Source organism: Vulpes vulpes, chromosome 14, assembly GCF_048418805.1.
Source record: "Vulpes vulpes isolate BD-2025 chromosome 14, VulVul3, whole genome shotgun sequence".
Lineage (NCBI taxonomy): Eukaryota > Metazoa > Chordata > Mammalia > Carnivora > Canidae > Vulpes > Vulpes vulpes.
The window spans coordinates 75009111-75031354 of NC_132793.1; the positions used below are offsets into that span (position 1 = coordinate 75009111).

At 46.7% G+C, this 22244-nt stretch overlaps 1 long non-coding RNA gene across 2 annotated transcripts; it reads right to left on the reverse strand.

The window, feature by feature from the left end:
• Window positions 1–7909: 7909 nt before the first annotated feature.
• LOC140595445 (uncharacterized) lies at window positions 7910–22039 on the reverse strand. 2 transcript variants are annotated; one of them, XR_011997054.1, is made up of 3 exons: window positions 14258–22038; window positions 13468–13650; window positions 7910–8427 (listed from the first exon to the last, which is right to left on the reverse strand). It is a non-coding gene; the product is annotated as an uncharacterized lncRNA (long non-coding RNA). The 2 variants fall into 2 exon arrangements; XR_011997055.1 differs by lacking the exon at window positions 7910–8427 and adding an exon at window positions 11273–11444 and having other exon boundaries at window positions 14258–22039.
• Between the last annotated feature and the right edge of the window lie 205 nt (window positions 22040–22244).

The window sequence follows — 22244 nt, forward strand, 5'->3', positions numbered from 1 at the left end:
CCCTGTGTTCTGACCTCCTGAGTCACTTCTATCTGTCTTCTCCCTCTCTCTTCCAGAAGAAGGTTTTGCGAGGCCCTCTCCCAATCACATTTCAGTTATTCTGATATATTTTCCTCTGCTAAGTCAGCCTTTTGGGGGCAGATCCCTTGAACCAGGGTCCTCAACCTTGGCCACACCTACCTGCCACCCAGGACCCAGACCCAGCGGTCGGGATTGGTTTGGGCCGGGGGCCGGGCAGCACAGGGTTACAGCTTTCCAAGTGGTTCTAAAGTGCTATATGTTGGCAAATTGAACTCCAATAAAAAATAAATTAATTAAAAAAAAAAGCCACCACTCAGTTTCTCTCCTGCCCTGCTCTCTTGTTCTTTGTGCTCGTGGGTCATCATTGCTCATTATCATGAAGAAGGAGCCAAAGCAGGGCAATACCTTAGTTCTGGAAGGTAAACACTACCCCACGGAAGGAAATCGTCTCCCTCATTCTCAGCCACAGCTAAGAGCACTCTCATTCCTGGCCCAGATTTTATCCTCAACGTCACCAGTTCCCAGGAGAAGTATTGCCCATGTTTCTGCTTATCATTGTGAAAACATAACCACCCTTTTGTGTTCTAAAAAGTGACACTATGGAGCTGTTACTCCGTGTGAGTTGTGGGCATGTATAGCACTCTGAGTGTGCCTTTTTCTATTTCGTTTGGCCTCTACTTCCCCCTGCCCATCAGTTTTTCTACCTTAAGAAAATCTTTGAATATGTTATAAGCTATAACTCAAATATATTTTTTCATGTTCATTTGAGACTATTTTTGGTCCTCATTCTTATTTTTTTTTAAAGATACATTTTTGTCTGAAAGAAAACAGATTGCTACTTAGGTGGCCTACGTCCAGTTCATAGAGGCAGAGTGACACAGAAGAACACTGTCTAGGAGCAAGAAGAGGACTTGTGTCCTACAGCAATCATTTGCTACTCATGTGCCCTGAGATGCAAACCACTGACATTTTCTCTCTCCTCTCCAAACTGCAAAATGGAGAATAATGTTTTCATGGCCCGTATCCACAGCCCACGTTCATGGTTATAATGAGAATCAAATAAGCCAGTATTTGTGAACATATTTTGATTTAAAAAAAAAAAAAGGAAAAAGACTCCTTTTCATGGGCATACAGTGAGTTTGAATCTTTCTGTAAAGAAATTTTCCATGCTCATTCTCTAAACTCTCCTTTCAATTTCTTTGGAAACCTTGCTTGCATTTGTGTGATCAGAGCTCTTCTGGTCTAGAGGAGGCTTTTCTTTTTCTGGGAAGGCTGTTCTGCAGTCTGTCTGCCGCTCTCTGGAAGTTCCATTTCAGAAGGCAGCCCTGGGTAAGTTCCATCCCGACATCTGCAAATCACATCCACGGGGAAAATGTGACTCACTCAAGTTACTGTGTTAACTTTTCATGGATATTGTTCAGGGAGTAGGTGTTGTCTTTGGGCCAAATCACTTTAAATCATCATGACATCAGGCCTGTCACTGAAAAACTTACTCTGCCCCCACAGGAAGCAAGAAGGGTGGGTGCTGGGACACAGGGTTACTACGAGAAAGGCCACTTTAGTAGCCCTCCTGAAGTATTAGAGATAAGGCGGTCAAAGAACAGAGGAGAGTGCCTAGGACATAGTGGGAGGATAGTAAAGGGTGACCAACAACTTATGGCACGCTCGTAAATAACCCAGTACAAAATAAAACAAGTAAGGTGTCTCAACTCCTGTGGAATGAGTAGAGATGCAAATAAGCCATAGGTAACACTGCACGGATGGTGAGTATATGAAATTCTTGCTCCTCATTCCCTCTTTCAGTTATATCTGACATCACTAATTGGTCATCACGTTATCTGCTGATGATCCTGAATATAAACCCCAAATCCGATCCCACTCAGTTAAACCAGTGGCTATTGATTGGTAAATCAATCTAAGATGCCAATGGCTATGAAACTATTAGACATTCCCAGTATGAAGGTTTCAGTAACCAAATCAATTCATTCATGGCACTCGACCCAATACCCAGATCACATCATTACATTAGCATCTTCCTCCTCCTCATCATCTTCATCATTAATGTCATCATTGTACTTGTCATCATAATGCTACTTTGAGCTATTTTCATTGAAAGGCACTCTAGTCTTGATGTGGCACCTTACCAGGATGGGGGGGGGGGCTTTCTTTCTATCCTTTTATGCTTTAGTCATGATGGCCATACTCTCCTTCCTGTCCACCACTTCCAGTCATAGCTGAATATATTTCAAAAAGAGAAGGAAGCTATGTCCACTGTCTCTTTGGGCATAGGGTTTTCTCTCCCTTATAGTAGTAAGATGATACCATGAATCTAGATCTGAATAGTAATGACTTGTTGAATCCGTGAGAACAGACTATTGACATTGAAGTAGACTCTAGGAGAAACATGTGGTAGGAAGAAGTTCTACAATAAATTGCAGAGGAATTTAGCCAAAGAGCAGAGAAAAATTGAAGGGAGGCTCCTGTAGGGAAAGCAACATCCTCTACCAAAGGAGGAACATATTCGATGTAGGAGTTCATTATCTCTTGGTTTATATTTGGCCATTTGCACAGTTGCTTAGAAAGAAGCACTTACCAAGGTTCAAAGCCTGCCCACCCTCTCCCCACCCCCCACCCCACCCCGGTTTAGTGGCTTCAGTCCTGGGAAGCTGGGCTGCTCCAGAAGTTATCATCTAGGTGTACAGAGGAGAAGAAGAGGCTCCTAAGTGGCTTTCAGGATTTCTGGGCCTACAAAAACAGTGGACATAGTTCCCACCTTCTCTAGTGCAGGTTCTCCTAAGGCAGCTTAGAAGGTCCTAGACAACACAGCTGTCGAAGTTCATGGGACCAAGACATGGCCACTTGCCCTCCTGAAGAAGATTCTTGGGAATCCATCTGCCTCCATGGCAGCCAGATGAGGACTTCCTACCCAAGGTTCATAGCAAAGCTTCTCCAGTACATAAGTCAGAAGAGAATATGTTGTTAAGGTACAAGTGGGGAGTAGATGTAGGACAAGGTGAAATTTTTTTTAATTACTTTGTAAGTGAATGGAATAAGATCCTAAATCGATTCCAATTACCCCCTGAACTCAGTGCTAGAGAGAAATAATGGACCCAGTCAAATTAGAGAAGTCCAAGAGGCCTTGATCCATTAGTAAATACAGACTCCTATATGAAAATAGGAGCACTACCATAGTAGTGCACTACTGAGCACTCCAGCCACTCGACTGGACAGTGAAGTGAACATGGGCTGAACTACCAGGAATGTAGGATGTGCCATCGGTGTGTGTCCCACGGTGAGCAGCCCAGGGCAACGCAAACCTGGAGAAACAGTACAAGGCTCCGGTTCAGAGGCATCTGTCATCTCCTGGTCTCAGCCATCACTGTGGACAGCAGAGAGTCCCAGGGCAGTGAGTCACTAAAGCCAGAAAAACCAGAGAGACCAGAAGGTATCCAATTTCAAGAGTAGCATGAGAAGACCAACCCAAAGCAGGCTGTGAGTAGCCTCCCATCAAATACCTAAGACCCTTTCCCCAGTTTTGGAAAGATAGATGGTAAGGAGGCATTGGAAACCCTATGCTTGCTCAAGAGCTGCCCAAAAGGAGTTTGGAAATGCAGTCTCTGAAATCCTAGGCCAAAAGGCACTATGACCTCCAACTCCAGCTTCATCAGGCTCCGTGTTCCAGATGTAGTAGAAATCAAAGCTTGGGGTTCCAAAGAAAGGAATGGAAACAATCACCTGTCTTGCAATCGGGACAAGATCCTCACTTATATTTATGTTTTGGGTAAGGAGGAGAGGGAGGTCAGCTACAGAAGGGAGGGAGGACGCTGATGGTAAGGGGGTGGGGATGTGATAACAGTCTCACTCGGGAGCAAAGGGAATTTGGCTCTATAATTAGCTCTACTGCCTTGAGTAAAACCAGTAGACACATTCCGACACAGCGTGGGCCTGTGCTTCCCCAGCGTAATGGTGCTGCACCACGTCTGACACTGCCACCCTCTGTTCATCTCCTCCAATTCTGCAGGAACACTGTCGCACTGGGGTGGCTGGACACTCCCAACTTTTTTTTTTTTTTGTATGTTTTTTATTGGAATTCAATTTGCCAACATATAGCATAACACCCAAAGCTCATCCCAAGTGCCCCCCTCAGTGCCCATCACCCAGTCACCCCAACCCCCCGCCCACCTCCCCTTCTACTATCCCTTGTTCGTCTCCCAGAGTAAGGAGTCTCTCAGGCTCTGTTGCTGTCACTGATATTTCCCACTCATTTTATCTTCTTTCCCCTTTATTCCCTTTACTATTTTTTATATTCCCCAAATGAATGAGATGATATAATGTTTGTCCTTCTCGGATTGACTTACTTCACTCAGCATAATACCGTCCAGTTCCATCCACATCGAAGCAAATGGTGGGTATTTGTCATTTCTAATGGCTGAGGAATATTCTGTTGTATACATAGACCACAGCTTCTTTATCCATTCATCTTTCGATGGACACTGAGGCTCCTTCCACAGTTTGGCTATTGTGGACTTTGCTGCTAGAAACATCGGGGTGCAGGTGTCCCAGAGTTTCACTGCATCTGTATCTTCGGGGTAAATCCCCAGCAGCGCAATTGCTGGGTCGTAGGGCAGGTCTATTTTTAACTCTTTGAGGAACCTCCACACAGTTTTCCAGAGTGGCTGCACCAGTTCACATTCCCACCAACAGTGTAAGAGGGTTCCCTTTTCTCCGCATCCTCTCCAACATTTGTTATATCCTGTCTTGTTAATTTTCACCATTCTCACTGGTGTGAGGTGGGATCTCATTGTGGTTTTTATTTGTATTTCCCTGATGGCAAGTGTTGCAGAGCATTTTCTCATGTGCTTGTTGGCCATGTCTGTGTCTTCTTTGGTCAAATTTCTGTTCATGTCTTATGCCCATTTCATGGATTGTTTGTTTCTTTGCTGTTGAGTTTAATAAGTTCTTTATAGATCTTGGAAACTAGCCCTTTATCTGATATGTCATTTGCAAATATCTTCCCCCATTCTGTAGGTTGTCTTTTAGTTTTGTTGACTGTTTCTTTTGCTGTGCATTTTATCTTGATTAGGTCCCAATAGTTCATTTTTGCTTTTGTTTCCCTTGCCTTCCTAGATGTATCTTGCAAGAAGTTGCTGTGGCCAAGTTCAAAATGGGTGTTGCCTGTGTTCTCCTCTAGGATTTTGATGGATTATTGTCTCACATTTAGATCTCTCATCCATTTTATCTTTGTGTATGGTGAAAGAGAATGGTCTAGTTTCATTATTCTGCACATGGCTGTCCAATTTTCCCAGTGCCATTTATTGAAGAGACTAGACAGTTCTCCTGGGTCTTGAGGTCCAGGCCCAACTCCTTACGCTGGGGGCCAACAAATCCCTATCGCGGGCGTGGGATGCTAACAGTTTAGGGGGTTCCCTCTCCAAGGGGTGTTGGCAGTTTCCAAGGAGACTCTGGGAACCTTCAATGCCTCCAGGACCTAAAGGGCTGGAAGCGTAATGGTGCAACCTGAGGCACTGTTTAGGCTGTAGGGAAGGCAATGTGGGAGTACGAGATCAGCTCGAACCCTATCAGATAATACTCGGTTTGGTCCCTCCCCCATTCCCATGGGCTCTGCGGGGGCCCACAAGCCCCTCAGCTCGGGCTGGAAGAAGGGGGTCCCCCAAGGCAGAGGGCTGACCGCGTGGGGGACCCCTGGGACCGTGCCCAGCCCTCCCCCGACACTCCGAACTTGTAAGGACACTCAGTCTCCCTGACCAGGACTAGGTGCCTCTAAGCAATCATATTTTCTGATGCTTTTTGATGTCACATCCTGAAGGAAGCTTTCCCTAAGTTCACCTTATTCTTCCTCTCACCCTCCAGCCACTCTGCCTCTGCTTAGTACTTTATAACTTCTTGCCCATGTGTCTCCATCCCATTAGACGCTGAGATTGCTGAGGGCAGAAGCTTTGTCTTGTTCTTGATGTCCACAGGGTCTAGTTCAGGTCCATGCCCAAACTATGATTCATCGTATGTTTCTGGAAGGGAAAAGGAGAATGGAACGACCACCTGCCCAGATTTGCTGGGACTTGCCTGGTTTTAGCTTGAGAGAGGCCTCAGACTTGGGCAAGCTGAGATAGTTGGTCACCCTGCCAGAAAGGAAAGAGGAAGATAAGTAGAAAGAAAGGCAAGAAAGAGAGCGGAGTCCTGTGTGCTCTACTTGTCTGCCTAAGGGGCGGACTGCCTTGCTGCTGAGGTAGTGGCAGCTGAGTAGCAGGTTAGCTACTAGGGACTGCGGGGACATTCAGTGAACTCATCCCAATACAGAAGCAAAGAGATGAGGGGTCGGACTTGATCCGGTCATAACTGAATCCTGAAAATAGAATTATTATATTCACTCAGGGAGCATCTGTTGAGCACCTACACTTTGTCAGGTTCTGTGCCAAATACTGAGAGTACAGAAGTGAAAACAGGCCCTACCTACCAGGAGTCCAGAGAAAGCAGGGGATAAACTGAGGAAACGTCCCTCAGGCTTCCTGTTTCATCACGCAGGTACAGCTCTGAACACACAGTTGATGCGCATAAACAGAAGGAGCAGTTTGTCTGCCAGGTTGGCCTACACGCTGTTGGGCACCTCGGGGATCCTAGAGGACACAACCTCTATCATAGGACGTCACCACATCCTCTTTTGCCTGTAAAACCGATAGTGCAGGAGGGCTGTTGGTTGGTTGGTTTGTAAGCAATATGCGGGCCTTCTCAGAGGCGTGCTGAAGGGAGCACCAGGCCCACGGCTTAAATTAGACTTGAATCATGACCAGGCAGGTGTGAGGCTGGCAGGGCTTGCTGGGGGCTAGGCACGCACCAAGGGGATGTCCTGGGCAGACAGGGGGCCGGGTTTCCGCTGAGCTCAGGGCAGGCTTGAGCTCTCCCCCAGCTACCAGCCCCGCCGGCTCCTTCCGTGGCCCTCCAGTGCCAGCAGCCCAGGGACCAGGGGCCGGGCTGCTGCTTCCTAGGCCGGAGCGGTGGTACGTCCAGAGCTGTGCAACTGGATGCCAGGACGGTGCCCTGCCTTCTTTTTGCCTTACTCCCTATTTTCTATTCCCAACAACTGGTCGTGGCCCAACAAATACTGTTTTGGTGAGTTTTATCATGGCCCACAGAAGAGAGACACAACAAATGTTGAGTGGCATTGACTGTCTAGTCTTGGTTGGTCTCCAACCTGCCCTCAGATTCAGCTTCCATGGATCTGCCACTGTGTGTATTTGGCTCTTGCTAACTGCTGACTGATTCTCTTCCCTAAACTCCCACCCCACTCCTACCCCCTATGGCACATTTAGAGAATGGTTTCGTTAATAGAAAGAGAACTATCATTCTCCTGAGTTGTTTCAGAACTCAGAAACCTTGTAGGAGGCACTCTGTTTTACAGATCAGAGGGAAACAGACAAGGAATAGGTCTCAGAATTAAGATTAAGTCACCACGACTGTAAATGGTTTCTCTCGCCCCTCTCTTATCTGTTTATAGGATTTCTTCTCCCTTTTTCACCTCTCTTTCCCTCCCTTGTTTCTGGCCATGAGCTGGGGGGTATAACAGGGAACAAGCAGGACTTGTTTTTGCTTTTGTTTTACCTTCTGAGACTGCACAGGTAGTTGGAGTTTATTACTATCATAAGGCAAAGATTGAGAGTTCAGCTCCTTTACAAGCCAGGTCATAGATGAAGGCCTCCCTTCATCACTTGCCCACTGGGTCCTCTGTTTACAAAGTACTTAAACACGGTATGCTTAGCAAAGAGGGAAATGATGGGGGTGGGGGGCAGACAGGAAAGCAGGAATGATCAGAAAGGCTTCACAGAGGAGGCGATACTCAAATTGAGATTTGAAGAATAAATAGAAGTGTCCTATGTAGTTTTTTTTCAATTCATTTAATTTCAACAATCTGTCAAAAAATGCTAATAAACAAATATTGAATTACATTTTGTTGGGTTTTTCAAACCCTCCAACTGCAGACTATAAAAATATCTTGTGCGTCTCTCACTCTGACCACCCTGTTACTTTTCCATATACCACAGGCCACCCATAGTTACAAAGCCAGGGGCCAAAGCTGGTCTGGTCTACTTGGAGCCAGTAGACAGGAGGGCGATGAGGCCTGATGAAGTACTTATGGACAAAATATAGTTCACTGTTGGGTTGAAGTTCTTCAATATAAAGAAGGAGGCAACAATGACCAAGACCAGGAATAGGGTGTTGTTCTAGAAGATGGAAAATGTTGCAGCTTCATAATCAGCAACTTCATTCTTCTTCCACAAAATTCTTTCATCTTTTTCCTTTCGAGACATCTTTCTGTTATCAGCTTCAGAGAGTTTTGAGTCACTTCTTTGGAAACAGCATTCTCCCTCTTCTGTGCTACTTTGGGGCAAGATCCTATGTAGTTAAGATTTAAGAAAAATTCTCAGGAATTCATGATTAAGATAAACTAAAAACTTGAAAAAGCAAGTTTATACCAGAGATTTAGTGTTCAGGTTAAGCAGAGGGGTTCTGTATACATTCCGTCCAGGATGGGACCCTTCCTCCGCAGGTGCTCCCCCTCACACGGGGTATGCCCATCGTGACTGCTGCCCTGGAGCTGCCCTAAGATCCCAGGGGCCCCATCAGTAGTGGGCCTTAAGGAAGCGAACTAACATCATGTAAAAAGATTTTCTGGGGATCCCTGGGTGGCTCAGCAGTTTAGCACTGCCTTTGGCCCATGTTGTGATCCTGGAGACCCAGGATCGAGTTCCACGTCGGACTCCCTGCATGGAGCCTGCTTCTCCCTCTGCCTGTGTCTCTGCCTCTCTCTCTCTCTCTCTCTCTCTCTCATGAAAAAATAAATAAAAATAAAAATAAATTTTCTGAGCTAAATGTTAAGACAAAGGATTTGAGGTCCATTCACAGTTAACTAGAAACTTCCACTAACTGAGATGCCCATTCCCCAAGCCGGCTGGCTCATTGGGGTTTTGCTGCATCTGGCTCTTTGTTTTGCTCTCTTCCTTCTGTTTGCTCTGAGCCCCTTCCTTTTACTCTGGATTCTGTGCTCCTGTCTCTGCAGCTGCATTTTCTTCTCGTGCTCCCCTCTCTCCGCCCTCTCAGTTGTCAGTGCTTGACTCAGCCCGAGCTGTGTGGGAACGGGTGGGGAATGAATCCGTGAGGCCAGGCTCTGGACTCGTGTCTAGCTCCTCTTCCCTTGCCTGGATACACCTAGGTCCTCCCCGGCTGACCACTCTCACTGAAGCTGTGTTTGAGGGTGAGGCCATAACCCCATTACTCCAGACTGAGTGTTAAAAGCAATGCACATGGGGTGACGGTCAGAGAGATTTAAGGCTCTGAAGGAGGAGACTGGAACTTGGACAAGACACAGCTGGCTGGTGGTGTGAGCTGAAAGATTCAGCCCGGGGTGAGGAAGAAGGGGAGGGGGGGCCTTTAAATAGCAGGTGGCTTCACTGTTTCTATAAATGAAAATGGTATGTTTTCACCGAACACTGATTATGCAAATGGTCTTTTCTTAGACAGCAGCGTCCACCCATGGGGCCGCCCTCAAGGCTCTAGCTGGGCCTCGGCCTGCGGGTCATAGACCTGGTTGACTGCACCTCGCCACACAGTGCCAGGAGCACTTTCTGCTCAGGGACTGTGCACAGGCCAGGAAGGAGGGACCCGTGGAGAGGGAAGGACAGTCACAGGCCAGGAAGGAGGGACCCGTGGAGAGGGAAGGACAGTCACAGGCCAGGGCTTTATTTCGTGCACCACCAGATTTAATCATCCTTGCCATTTGTGTATTTATCTGAGAGTCATTCATTTTTCTCTTGAGGAGCTTGAAAAAGAGACACATGCGTTCTGCCTCGGGGGATGAGGGAGGGTAGGGAGGAGCATGCTGGGATGAGGCAAGCCTTTGAAAGATATCAGCAAGTCTTCTCTTTATAAGACAGAGCTGAATGGAATTGGTCTTTCTTCTCTTTAATTAACTCAAAAATCCCTTCTGGAATGGCAGAGTGAAATGGTGGGAGACGGAGGAGCATTTAACCTCTGAGTAAATCACCTCCTTCCAGCCTCCTTGCTCTTAGGAAGCCTAACCAAGCGTTTCACGGCAGGTTAGATGGTCCACTCCACTTGCCAACATCCCCAGGGAACCATGACAGCCAGAGCGCCTGAGACACCACCGTCAAGGGTGAATCAAAACCTCACTGGCAATAGCCAAACTGTGGAAGGAGTCTCGGTGCCCATCAAAAGATGAATGGATAAAGAAGATGTGGTCTATGTATACGATGGAATATGACTCAGCCATCAGAAATGACAAATACCCACCATTTGCTTCAACGTGGATGGACCTGGAGGGTATGATGCTGAGTGAAATCAGCCAATCAGAAAAGGACAAATGCTATATGGTCTCATTCATTTGGGGAATATAAAAATTAGTGAAAGGGAATAAAGGGAAAGGAGAGAAAATGAATGAAAATTTCAGTGAGGGTGACAAAACATGAGAGACACCTACTCTGGTAGTAGAAGGGGAGGTGGGTGGGGGGTTGGGGTGACTGGGTGATGGGCAATGAGGGGGGCACTGGATGGGATGAGCACTGGGTGTTATGCTATATGTTGGCAAACTGAACTCCAAAAAGAAAAATAATTTAAAATTTTAAAAAATAATAATTTAAAATTTAAATAAAAATTTAAAATAAAAATTTCTTAAATAAAATAATAAAATTTAAATTAAAAAAATAAAGAATCAAAAAAAAAAAAACCACCTCACTGGCTCAATCTCCACACTAAGCCAGGGGATCCACTATCACTTCCCAAGAAAGGGTGAATAATAATAGCTAATATTTATTGAGCACATACTCCTTGTCAGGCAGGGTGCTAAATGTTCTGTATCCATTAACTCATTTGATTCTAGCAACTCCATGAAGTAAGTGCTGTTCTCAGAGCCACCAAGAAGACAACCCGGACTTTGCTCACAGAGGCATGGCGGGGAAGGGGCACAGCCGGGATTCAAACCCAGGCTGCTCAAAGCCTGCTGCTCCGACCGCCACCCTGTGCCATCTCCCGGCACACTGCGTGTGAAAGGTTCGGAACACGCCACCTGAGGATCCTGCTCTACCATATTGACTCTTTTGAAGTAAAGGCATTTGAACAATAACAAATACAAGAAACAATCTAACTTTCTTTCTTTTCTGTAGAAACAGATGAGATTCTTTTTTTATGATTTTATTTATTTATTCATCAGAGATGCACACACACACAGAGGCAGAGACATAGGCAGAGGGAGAAGTAGGCTCCATGCAGGAAGACTGATGCAGGACTCCATCCTGGATCCCAGGATCACACCCTGGGCTGAAGGCGGGCGCTAAACCACTGAGCCACCCAGGGATCCCAGCAGATGAGATTCTCATAGGAAAGCTGTCTCCCCTGTGCTGGAAGCAAAGGAACATTCTTCTCATCACAGATAAGCTGGGATGGAGAGACTCCTACACAGACAGACCTTGTTAAAATAATTCTTATCTTCCTCTAGTCTCCCTATGCAGTTTCCACAACTGCCTCTCTTGGTTCAAACCGAAAATAAAAGCCAGTAGGTTTTGCCATTTCTTTGGCTCTCTATTCCTTGTGAAGGCTCTCGGGTTGCATAAAACTTGCATTAAATAAATGTGCATATTTTTTCCTGTTGGTCTGTGTCAGTTTAATTCTCAGGCCCCACCAAAAAGAACCCTAAGACGGTAAAGGTAAAAGTCTGTCTCTCCACAACTGCTCTCTTCCAAATTTACCCTGTTATCCCACCCAAATTTTATCTCCCCATCTGTCTTTTCAGACTTTCCTACAGACATGTGGCACTGCAGTGCTGCCTCTCGCTGCAAATGTCAGATTTGCTTGGTCAGATTTGCTCAGCACGGGACTTTCTGCTAAGATACATCAGGGATATTATTACTTTGAGAAAAATGCAAGCGGAAGTTGTCTGTGATCCATCTGCTAGGCAATGAGATACTCAAAGGCTACCTGGTACAATGGCCTTCTTTAGAAACCGGGGTGGTGGGATGGTGGACAAGGAGGCCATAAAAGGAGTCAAGACCCATCTAATCCAAGCCCCTCCAAGACAGAGCATGTGTCAAGAAAGCACGTCATTCAAGAAGTAGGCTATAGAATATAGCCTTCTCTCAAACGTAAGTTTTATAAAACCATTTCAGCCAAGTGAGGAAAATTGATTTCTCAACATGAAAAGATAGTTTTGACAGCAACCCTGGAAAAAACACTGGGCCTTGGACGCTCAGTCAAATAAATCAACCTGGAGGCTCAGCTGGATTTCCCAAGCAAAGAGTTTGCAGCTTCAAAACCTTCCTTCCCACCCCCACTCCCAGGGACAGTAGGCGGACAGACACCCAAGGGTTCTTCTGGGAGCAGGGCTTGCAGGCACCTCGCCATGTGTCCATTCCCCACTGGGAGCAGAGGCAGCCATACACTTCCCAGATGGTGGGTTTTGGAATACAGGGCCTGGCTGCCCCCCAAGCCCTTTCCTGATCACCTGGCTTTGGCTGGGGGACTGGGGTGGAGGCCACTGCTCTGAGAAATGCATTTGCCCTTTGGTTGCAAAACATCTCCAAATGATTGATGAACCAGTCCCAGCGAAGAAGAAATGTCACCGGCACCTGAAATACAGCCTCCTCTAGAAAATATTTCATCCTTTCAGGAAGCCCCATGCCACATGGACATTAATTACAACAGGAATAAGAGAGGATCAGATTCAGTTGTAGTCATAGACACTCGAGACTGGCTAACAAAGGAGTCATGGTTCCATGTAACAAGATGAGAAATTTACTCACCATAAACCATGACCTTTGTTTTCCCCTTTGGCTAAATGTCCTTAGTACCCAATCCAGCCCTCAGCAGGGGCCATAACTCCTTCTCAGCAGATGGTGTCCGCCAGCCTTAGGAAGTCTGGAAAGGTCACAGACCGGGTTGGCCCAGTGCACACTGCTGGCTGGGTGCAGAGCCAAGTTCAGAGCCAGCCTCTTGGGGAAGCTACTAGCCTCGTTCAGGCCAGATCCAACTCTGTGCCCTTATCTTGTGACCTTGTCACCTCTCTAGGCCTTTGCTTCTTCTTGTATAAAAGGGAGGGATCAGTCCAGCTATGTGTTTTCACACCTTTGTTAGCAGTGGAATCCATTTTATAATCTACATACTAGAAGGTGCCCAATAAGACCTAAGTCTAATGCAAGTGGAGCTTCTTCAAGGTTAGTATAGCGTGATGGGCAGGAGTTTCACTATTCAAATTCCAGCTCAGCCACTTACTAGTTGTGTGACCTTGGACAAGCAACGTATTTGCCCAGCCATAGCGGTCTCCTTATAGTAGGTCACCAATGCCTACTTCCTAGAGTGACAGTAAGGGTTAGTGAGAGAACACACACACGGGTCTTAGGGCAGGAGGGTTTTGCTCCTATTACTCACCATTATCAGACTGTAGAGCCGTAGGAGGCCTCAAGTTTTACAAATTCAGTCCTTCCCCGTCATTCTCACGGCATCCTTCTTGCAGCACTAAAGAAGCCTTGAGAGATGCCCAGGCTCTGTGGGGTCCGGCCTGAGAACCACTGGATAGGTGAGGGCTCCCCCGACTTTCTGATATCAAGATACCTAGGCAACCAAGGTGCTTATCAGATACCTAGGCAACCAAGGTGCTTATCAGATACCTAGGCAACCAAGACTCAGGACGCAGGGTTCAGGTCTGGGGCTCTGTGCTCAGCAAGTACCCAAAGCACTACTCACCTGCAGGCTCTCTGGGGGCGACTCTGCAAGAGGCTCCCGAAAGTCCCGGCAGCCCTATTGAGCCAGAATTCCGTCTCTTTCATGCCTCAATCAGAGCTTTGTGGGTCCGAGGCTGCTGGGGACACTCCAGGCGCCTGCAGGAGGAGCCAGTAGGGGCTCACCCCTCCCCGGGCCCCTGCACCCTGCAGCCCGGCCTCGTCCTCCACCCGGGGGCCCTTGCCTGCCCTCTCAGCCTCAGCTGACTTTCTCGACCCTCACGTGGGCCCTGCAGAGCTCAGGTCTCAGGTCCCTGGCTGGCCCTGCTCTGCTGCTGCCAGCATCCTGGTGGGACAAGGTCACGAGTGGGGTCAGCATGCATTCAAGTGAGAAATTTACGGAGACGCTATTTTCTGCCCAATCTGTTCTCTCCCCATGGGTCAGTTTGGCTGCACTTTTATTTTGAAATAAAAGGACCTAGAAACAAATGAGCAAACACCTTATCATTAAGAACCATCTGCAGAAATTCCCACGGAGCAGCTCCAAGGTCAAAGCTCATCTGTTCTGCTTCACACAGAGCAGCCAGCAGGCAAGCGGGATGGGAGATCACGGGATCAGAAGAAATTGAGGTAGAAGTGAGCACTTCTTTTCCATCAAATGCAAAAGTCAAAGATTCTCTCTGCAAGCCCAAGTCTTAAAACTAAGCACATTTGTGTATTTTGCAGAGACAACAATGACGGTGCTGAGTTGGCTGCGGTGGTCAGAAAAAATCAACAGCAGCCCTGGGACTCATGCTTGGCTCTTTCCTTCTCTTCGATCCCAGATTTTCATTTTTCAAAAAGCGCCATCTGTTCTTTTGGTGACTTTCATGGGGAAAAAGAATAATTTTAATTCTTGCAATGGTGTATTTTCTCTCCTTCCTTCCCCCAGCCTGAACCCCCCTCTCTGTGGAGGTAGAGGGGAGGGAGGGGGTCAAAACTGAGTTTCTGCCAATACTGCGTGGGCCTAACTCCCACCATGAGACGATGAGCCCTGTGATGCCAGGCTACTGAGCAGTGTGAGTATACCTGCTGGGGTTGGCTTTAGGGAGCCTGCCGCCCTGCCTGTCATGGTGGAGATGTTCTATATCTGCACTGCCCAGTGGAGGAGCCACTGGCCACATGCTTAGTGAGTCATCGAAATGTGGCCGGTGCAACTAAGGAACTGAATTTTTAAGTATATCTATTTAAATTAATTTAAACCTAAGTCTAAAGCTAAATAATTCAATATATGACCCAGTTTAGGGGATTAATCGTGTGTGGGTTGGGGTACGGTGCCAGGGAAGTGGGCAGTGCTAGCATCCTACGGCAGCAAGCTTTGACCCCCTCCTTCCTCTCTTGGTCTCCTCTTGGTCCGTGGTCCTCCCACATTCCACCAACAACTGCCCAAATGGCTCATGAAGCAGTTTCCTTCAACATATGGCCCTTTAGCTTTTTTTTTTTTTTTTAATTATTGTAGCTTCAAGCTACTGTTGTCATTATGTGGGCTATCCTGGTCTAACTATACTCTTTAAGATTTCTAGCATAAAAAATTAAAATTAAAATCAAAATTTTTCAAAGCGCTCCATCAAAAAAAATGTGAGGCCAACTTCCAGCCCAGATAGAGAAGGTGCCACCGTCCTTTGGAAACGTCTGCTGTGGCTACAGGCGCAGGAGAAGTGGTGGTTCTGCTTCTTGGGTTTGCCAGTCTCACAATTAGTCCCTGTTGTGGCCTTGCTTCACAAACCAGTGAGCCGATTAACTTGCACATACCCAGTGTATTCCATATGGGCGCTATAGGGGCTATATGGTTTGATTTATTTTATGAGGGAAGCCTCTTATTTTCTTCTTTTCCCCCTAGTGCTTGCCTACCTGTTCAACCCACCGTCATACACCCAACCTCAAGATCTGCGACATTTTAAGGTCTCTTGGCAAAACACTAGTAAAATATATAAATAATTCATATAAAGTTAATCTGTTATTTTAAAAGACTAAACTAGGCCAGACAGATTGAATTAGGGAAAGAAAACCAACCTTTCCTACAAGTCTGCCATTCTGGTCTTAAAGAAAACAAAGCAATGGACTCCTGGTGGTCTCCGACTCAGTATCATTATAGGGCTTTTAAAAAGTGCTCAGCGTTCAATGATGGCCTCGGATACTCACGGCCGACAGGAAAGGGGCAGGTCACATTTTACAGATGAAGAAATGAAGGTCCAGGGCAGATGCCTTGCCGATGGTCCTGGGTTACTTTGGTGCTTAGAGCATGTGGAGAATTCAGGAGCCCGTCTGGTTGAGGGGTAGGAGGGCCTTCTCGGAATTGACCTGCACCAGGGGCATTTTTACCGAGAAGACAGAGGAGAGCCCACATCCCTCTCAGAGAACATGATGTCTCTGTCACATTTTAGCCCCGGAGTCCACTTTCTCTCTACATCCGTTGGGGCCCTCTGGAGAGGGCATATAGACCACTGATGTGGGACCCAGTGGTAATGGCGCCGAGGCACAGTCCCCAGTGGATCCACAAGCAGGCAGCAAAGAAGGGCCCAGGGGAGAACTAAGGCCTCTAGTGGGATCACATGAGCCACCACAGTTGCTCCCCAAAATACAGAGGACCAGGAGGTGCATTTATTCAGTTAGAACTGGGCTACGATGTTTCATGGGACTTGTCTCTTACTGTTGGGCCAGTGAGGCTGAGGGGAACCAGACCACACAGTAACAAGCAGACACATGAAGCTCACCTGTAGATGTGGTGCAGGTCCCCAGGGGAGGGTCCTGTGTGCCCTGCTCCACGGCCGTCAGGCTCCCCGCACACCTGGTGCAGGGCAGGCTCAGTTGGGGAAGCGTGGGAAGGCCGCACTCCGTCGCAGCCCACTGATGGGAATGACGTGTTTTTCAAGAGAAGACCACATCTGGGTGTCTTACTAATGGGCCCAGAAAGACCCTGGAAGAGCAAGCGTGCCCCCAATACATTCCTTTTGGCTACCAGACTGATGAGAAGAAGGTCATGGCAATGAAACCAGCCCGGCCTGGGCCCCGTGCCCTTCCGGTGGGCAGTGAGGCCTGGAAGGCTGTCCCCGTCCTGCCAGGGAGGCTGAGAGGCCTCCCAGCTCAGGATACTCGACAAATACTTGTTAGCTGATTACCTAATTTTAAACTCTCACGCAGTTACATTTTTCAAGGAAATTTGGCAAAGGAAACCAAGTAACTATTTTTGGCTTCTCTTTAGGTTACACTTTATTCCACACAATTTTGAGCCAATACAGTACGAATATATAATTACATATGGGGTAGTTTTAGCAACTCCGCAGAAGATAAACTTCCTGCCACTGGTATTTATGTTCTGATGCAAAAGACATCGAAAGGAGGTATTAGTGAACGATTTACAGTTCTAGACGTTTTACCCTCAATCTATATTTGATTTTCTCTTTACCTCTTTTCATGTGTTCTCCTTTTCCTGTGAAAAGCAGGGGGGGGGCGGGGGAGGTGTGAGTGGCACAGCAGGATCTAGGGATGTTTCTTCTGCCCCAGGGCTGCAGTGGCTCTGGAAAATTCTTTCCTCGGGGCCCCTCATACAGCTACAGTGAATTAAGGAGCATGGAGAAATGCCATCAGGGTCAGAGGGAGCCAGGAGTCTATAGGGGCGGTGTCTAGGACAAGGGGTAAGGGGAGCTCTGGACCTTCAGACACCTGGCTCTTCACCCCCCAAGAATAAATGGCAGCCCTTGAGGTGGGAGCCACTGCCCAGGAGAAGCAGGTGCAGCCCCTGGAACCTGTGTCCATAGAAATTTATTGTCTGCTCTGTTTCCTCCCCATCTCCTTTGTCTTACACCTGACTCCAAACATAAAAACTTTGCATTTTCATGTTGTCCTACACATTCTTCCCTTTAATTTGATAGTTTACAAATACTATGTCATTGTTAGCTTCATTTACTAACAGGTTTTTAGCTTCTCACCTCATGGCTCTTGGGTTTTATTTTGATCATGTATAACTTCGTCTTTTATGGTTTTAATCTCTCACTGGAGTTCAGCCATTTCTCTGATTTTAAATCTCATCTAGCTGTAGCTTCTCTTAAAAAAAAAAAAAAAACCTCTTAATATTCTTTTACTGGAATTGTAATTTTTCTCCCTACTTCTCAGACACAAAATTTCTTGAATTTTATTTTAAATTGTATTTTTAAACCTAGTTTACTTTAGTTATTTTTTTTCCTCCTTTATTTTTATTGAAATTTCAAACAAAGTTGCTCATTTTAAGCTTACTTTGAAATGCCTTTCATGTTTAAGATGGCTGGTTTTTAAGCCCATCTTAATCTTCTCAACCTTTTTTATTATTGAAATGAAATCTTCTTTATTACCTTTCTGTTCTTCTTCTGTATTTTTTATTTTCCATGATTTGTTTTTCTTTTTTTTTTTTTTTTAATTTTTATTTATTTATGATAGGCACACAGTGAGAGAGAGAGAGAGAGAGGCAGAGACACAGGCAGAGGGAGAAGCAGGCTCCATGCACCGGGAGCCCGACGTGGGACTCGATCCCAGGTCTCCAGGATCGCGCCCTGGGCCAAAGGCAGGCGCCAAACCGCTGCGCCACCCAGGGATCCCCCATGATTTGTTTTTCAAATGGTCAGCAGAAGGTGTAGCCCCAGGAGTATTCATAGTGGAGAGCACCTCCCACCTCCCCACCCCCCACCTCAACACCTTCCCCATGGACAGGTTGGATGGAGGTCCCCTTCCCTCCTGCTGACCCTATGGGCTCCTCCCTATTCTCTTGATGAGACACAACCCAGTTGAAAGGTCATTTGAAAAGACCCTCTCCTCTATGGACAGGACAGATGCAAGAGTTAATCCCCATCCTGCCTCCAGGCAGTAAATCTCTTTGCACAGGTGGAACCTCAGACAAAATGACTGTGTGGGGCTGCATCTCTGCCCTCTCATGCTCCAAGGATCTTTGAGATCTAGCTGAGAGCTGTGCATCGAAGCTTCTCCAAGCTTCCCCTTTCTTTTCTGCTCTGCCAGGGGAACAGGATGCCATTCTGAGATCAGAGTGCCCAAGACTCCTGGATCAAACCTCAGAGCCCTACTGGCCTGATGAGAAGCCAACAGTACCCATTTTGCCTTCAAATCTCCTTCAAGTCCCTTTGGAACACCAGAGGGCACTGTCTTCCCCAAGATGGGTGTGTCCCACTATTACATAATCCAGCACTCCGCACTCCCACCTGTTTTGGGAAAGGGTATCTTTGTTACCAGTGAGCTCTACCCCAGTGCAGCTGACCTGGCTCAGAAATCCTAAGAGCCCGGTTAATTCTAGAAACTATTTAAACATAAACCGTTGTAGCTTAGAGGCACTTGGCACACCAGATCTGGTGAGTCATCTTATCAGGAAAAGCCCAACCAAGTTCTGCCCTACAAGCTTCACCCAAAGCCCCCAGTTAGTTTTGAGTAGGAAATAAGAGAATCTGCACCTCAGTGGAGTAACAGGCAAAGAATACAGTGTGGTTGGGGCATATTTAGGCCCTAGAATTCTCTCCTTAACCTGGGTAGACATCATCTCGCTGAGGAAGGTCCATAGAATCCACTTTGTTTTGGTACATTATTCTCCAGGGAACCAAGAACTTTTTCTTCCCAGTAAACATGCCATGTTTGCACTTGCCACAGTCCAATCTGCTTCTGTCTGTGGTTCTGAGGAGTGAGCACATGCTGTTCCTTTCCAGAAAACTCTCCTGCCTATACCCAAGGAGCAAGCAGATGGATTAGAGTGGGGTGGGGATCCATGGAACTGGTGCCATAAAAAGCTCTTGACAGAAATAAAACCTTGTCTTTCCTACAGCACTTAATACTGCCTTTCACACGGCAGATGCTGATTAAAATGTGTTGCATGGCATTGAACCCAGGCCAAAGCCTTCCCTTGCTGCCTCTGGGATGGCTATATGGAGATCAAGGTGAAGCATGGCATCCCCACCAGTGACACTTCCTGGCCTCCAGAGGAAGCTCAACGTTCTTTCAATCCTGAGCACTGGGATAGAGAGAGACGAGAAGGAGGTACCAGGAGGAACCTCAACCAGCAGTCTCTAGGCATCAAGACAAATGCTCAGCCGGCCAGCTTCCTGGGCACCGCTTTGCCATCGTGCCACCTCGCCACTGGGAGTTGAGTGTGGGCAGAGGGGAAAGGAGCCATGGATGGTCCCAGCCTACTGGGGCTCTAGGCCATTTAGGGGCACCTCTCTCCTCCATCAGTGAGCCTTACCAGTCAGGGCACTACATTGGGTTTGGCAGCAAAGGTCTGTAACAACGTTGAGCCTTGCCCTCTATACTTGTTCTCCAAGGAGAATGGACTGGACAAAGAGTGGCAGGAGAGGCGTAAAGGACAGATAATCCTCAAATTCAGAAGGTACCTTACCTTGTAATTCAGTTTTGGGCCTGTGCCGGGATGGGCACCCTCAGGTGTTCTTCGTGGTTCACTCCATTGAATTACTTTTTTTAGGAACAATATGGTCACATGACACTGACACTTTTAAAAAGTTAAAATCCTGGATTCAAAGGCCAGTTCTTAAAGGGGTGGAAATCATATGTGGAGCAAAGACTTAGGTACCAAGGAAGTACCTTGGTACTTAAGTACTTAAATATCACCACATTATCTATGATACTAAAAATCAAAACAAACGAAGAAACAGAAATGCCAAGAGCTAGAGATGAGTTAAATGCATTCTCCTTCACTTGGATGATGGACTATTTTGCAGTCCTTGTACATCAGGTTTTCACTACCTATTGATTTGAAAACATGTTCTAGAAGAATCCTTACTTTGTGAAACAATTGAAATTCACCACATTTCCTCATTTCTAAGATGCTGGCAACTGAGAGAGGCACCAGGGGCCTAACAAAAATCTTTTAGGAAAAAATAATATCACATTAAACACATATAAATTGTAAAATACATCCCAATTTGAATGAGAAACATTAAAGGGTGAGAATTATGTGCCTTAGAATAAAAACTATATATAGAGTATCTCTGGGATTGCTGATGATTTGCATGTTATTCTTTATGCATTTTCTGTATTTTTTCAGTCTTTAATAGCAATCATAATTGAGTTGGGGGACCTGGACATGTGTCTGCTGTCTCCTGCCATGTGAAGGTGAGTGCCACTGTGGTTTCGCTCTGTCCCTGACTCCCTCTGCACAGGGAGTCACCCGACTGGTGGGTTTAGAGAGACACTAGACTTGCTAGCCCCTGACATTCCCCTTTGCTACAGAGAGCCCACCATCTGGTCCGGAGCACAATTTCTAGATTGCCTCAACTAGTGGGCAGAAGATGGGAGGGCTGTCACTTGGAGGGGTTCGGTTTGGTTCTAGGATTCAGCATTAGGAAATGCTGTAGTTTGCAGATACAAGTCCCATCCTCCAATATCAACAGTATCCATGATATTTACCAAATGCCTACTTTTTGCCTTCACTTCTCAGTTCAAAACCCAGGCATGGAAGAGAGGTGCCATATTGGATCCTCCCAAAACAAACCTCCAACAAAGTCACTCTGAGGCTGAATTTTATAGTAAAAATAGTTGCAGAAAGAAGAAATCTAGCCCAGCAGGACCCCACCCCCTGGGGAATGACGCTCCCCGCTTGCAGGGAGCTCTGTGTGGGCTCTGGGGAGGGGAGAGGGGCTAGGGCACTCAGGACAGGATTTTCTGAGGACCATAGAACAGGTGAGAAGCCTAGGTCAGGTCTGCCCTCTGCTCTCCTCTTCTGTAGCAGCATCTCAGTTACAAGATGCCCCTGAGAGAAGAATCTGCTTTTCCTCCCCTGGCAGCATCTCTTGGTTGCTAAGCAGATCCCTTGGGTAACTATGTGGGCATAAAACCTTTGCAGAACTGCCAGGAATCTGCTTCACCCAATTGTCAAAGTGAAAAATGAAATCATTCCTCTCACCTGTCACTACTTTGCACAAAGCTTCCATTATTGAATGGTGATGGCCCAGAATGTGATTCTCACCTACTTGCGGGAATATAAATGAGTTTTGCATATTTTACCCCCAGGAGAGTGGGAAGGGAGAGAGTGTGGGGATCTCTCCAGCTGATACTCTTGTGAGTCAGTGATCAGGGAGTAGCAGGTATGACACACCAGCCATGTCTTCTGCCCTTGGAAAAATGGTGCTATAAGCAGGTGAAGACCTACCTGATTTAGAGGAGGCTCTCCTTGGGCCCAGAGATGTCCAGGAACTCCTCTGATGCGAGACCTACTGAATCAGAATCAGAAACAGGATCTCGAGGGGTGAGGCCAAGACATTTCTGCCTTTTAAAGAAAGTCCTTGGATGGTTCTTATGTGCATTCTGTGCTTTGAAGTCTGAAAACCGCTGATTTCTCTTGCTTATACAAATGAGTGCAATAAAATGTTATAGGCATTAGGATAAATGTACTCCCAGGACGGAATGAGCCACTAGTAGAGGGATGGTCACTTATAACTGAGAGTGCAAGGAAAGTGTTGC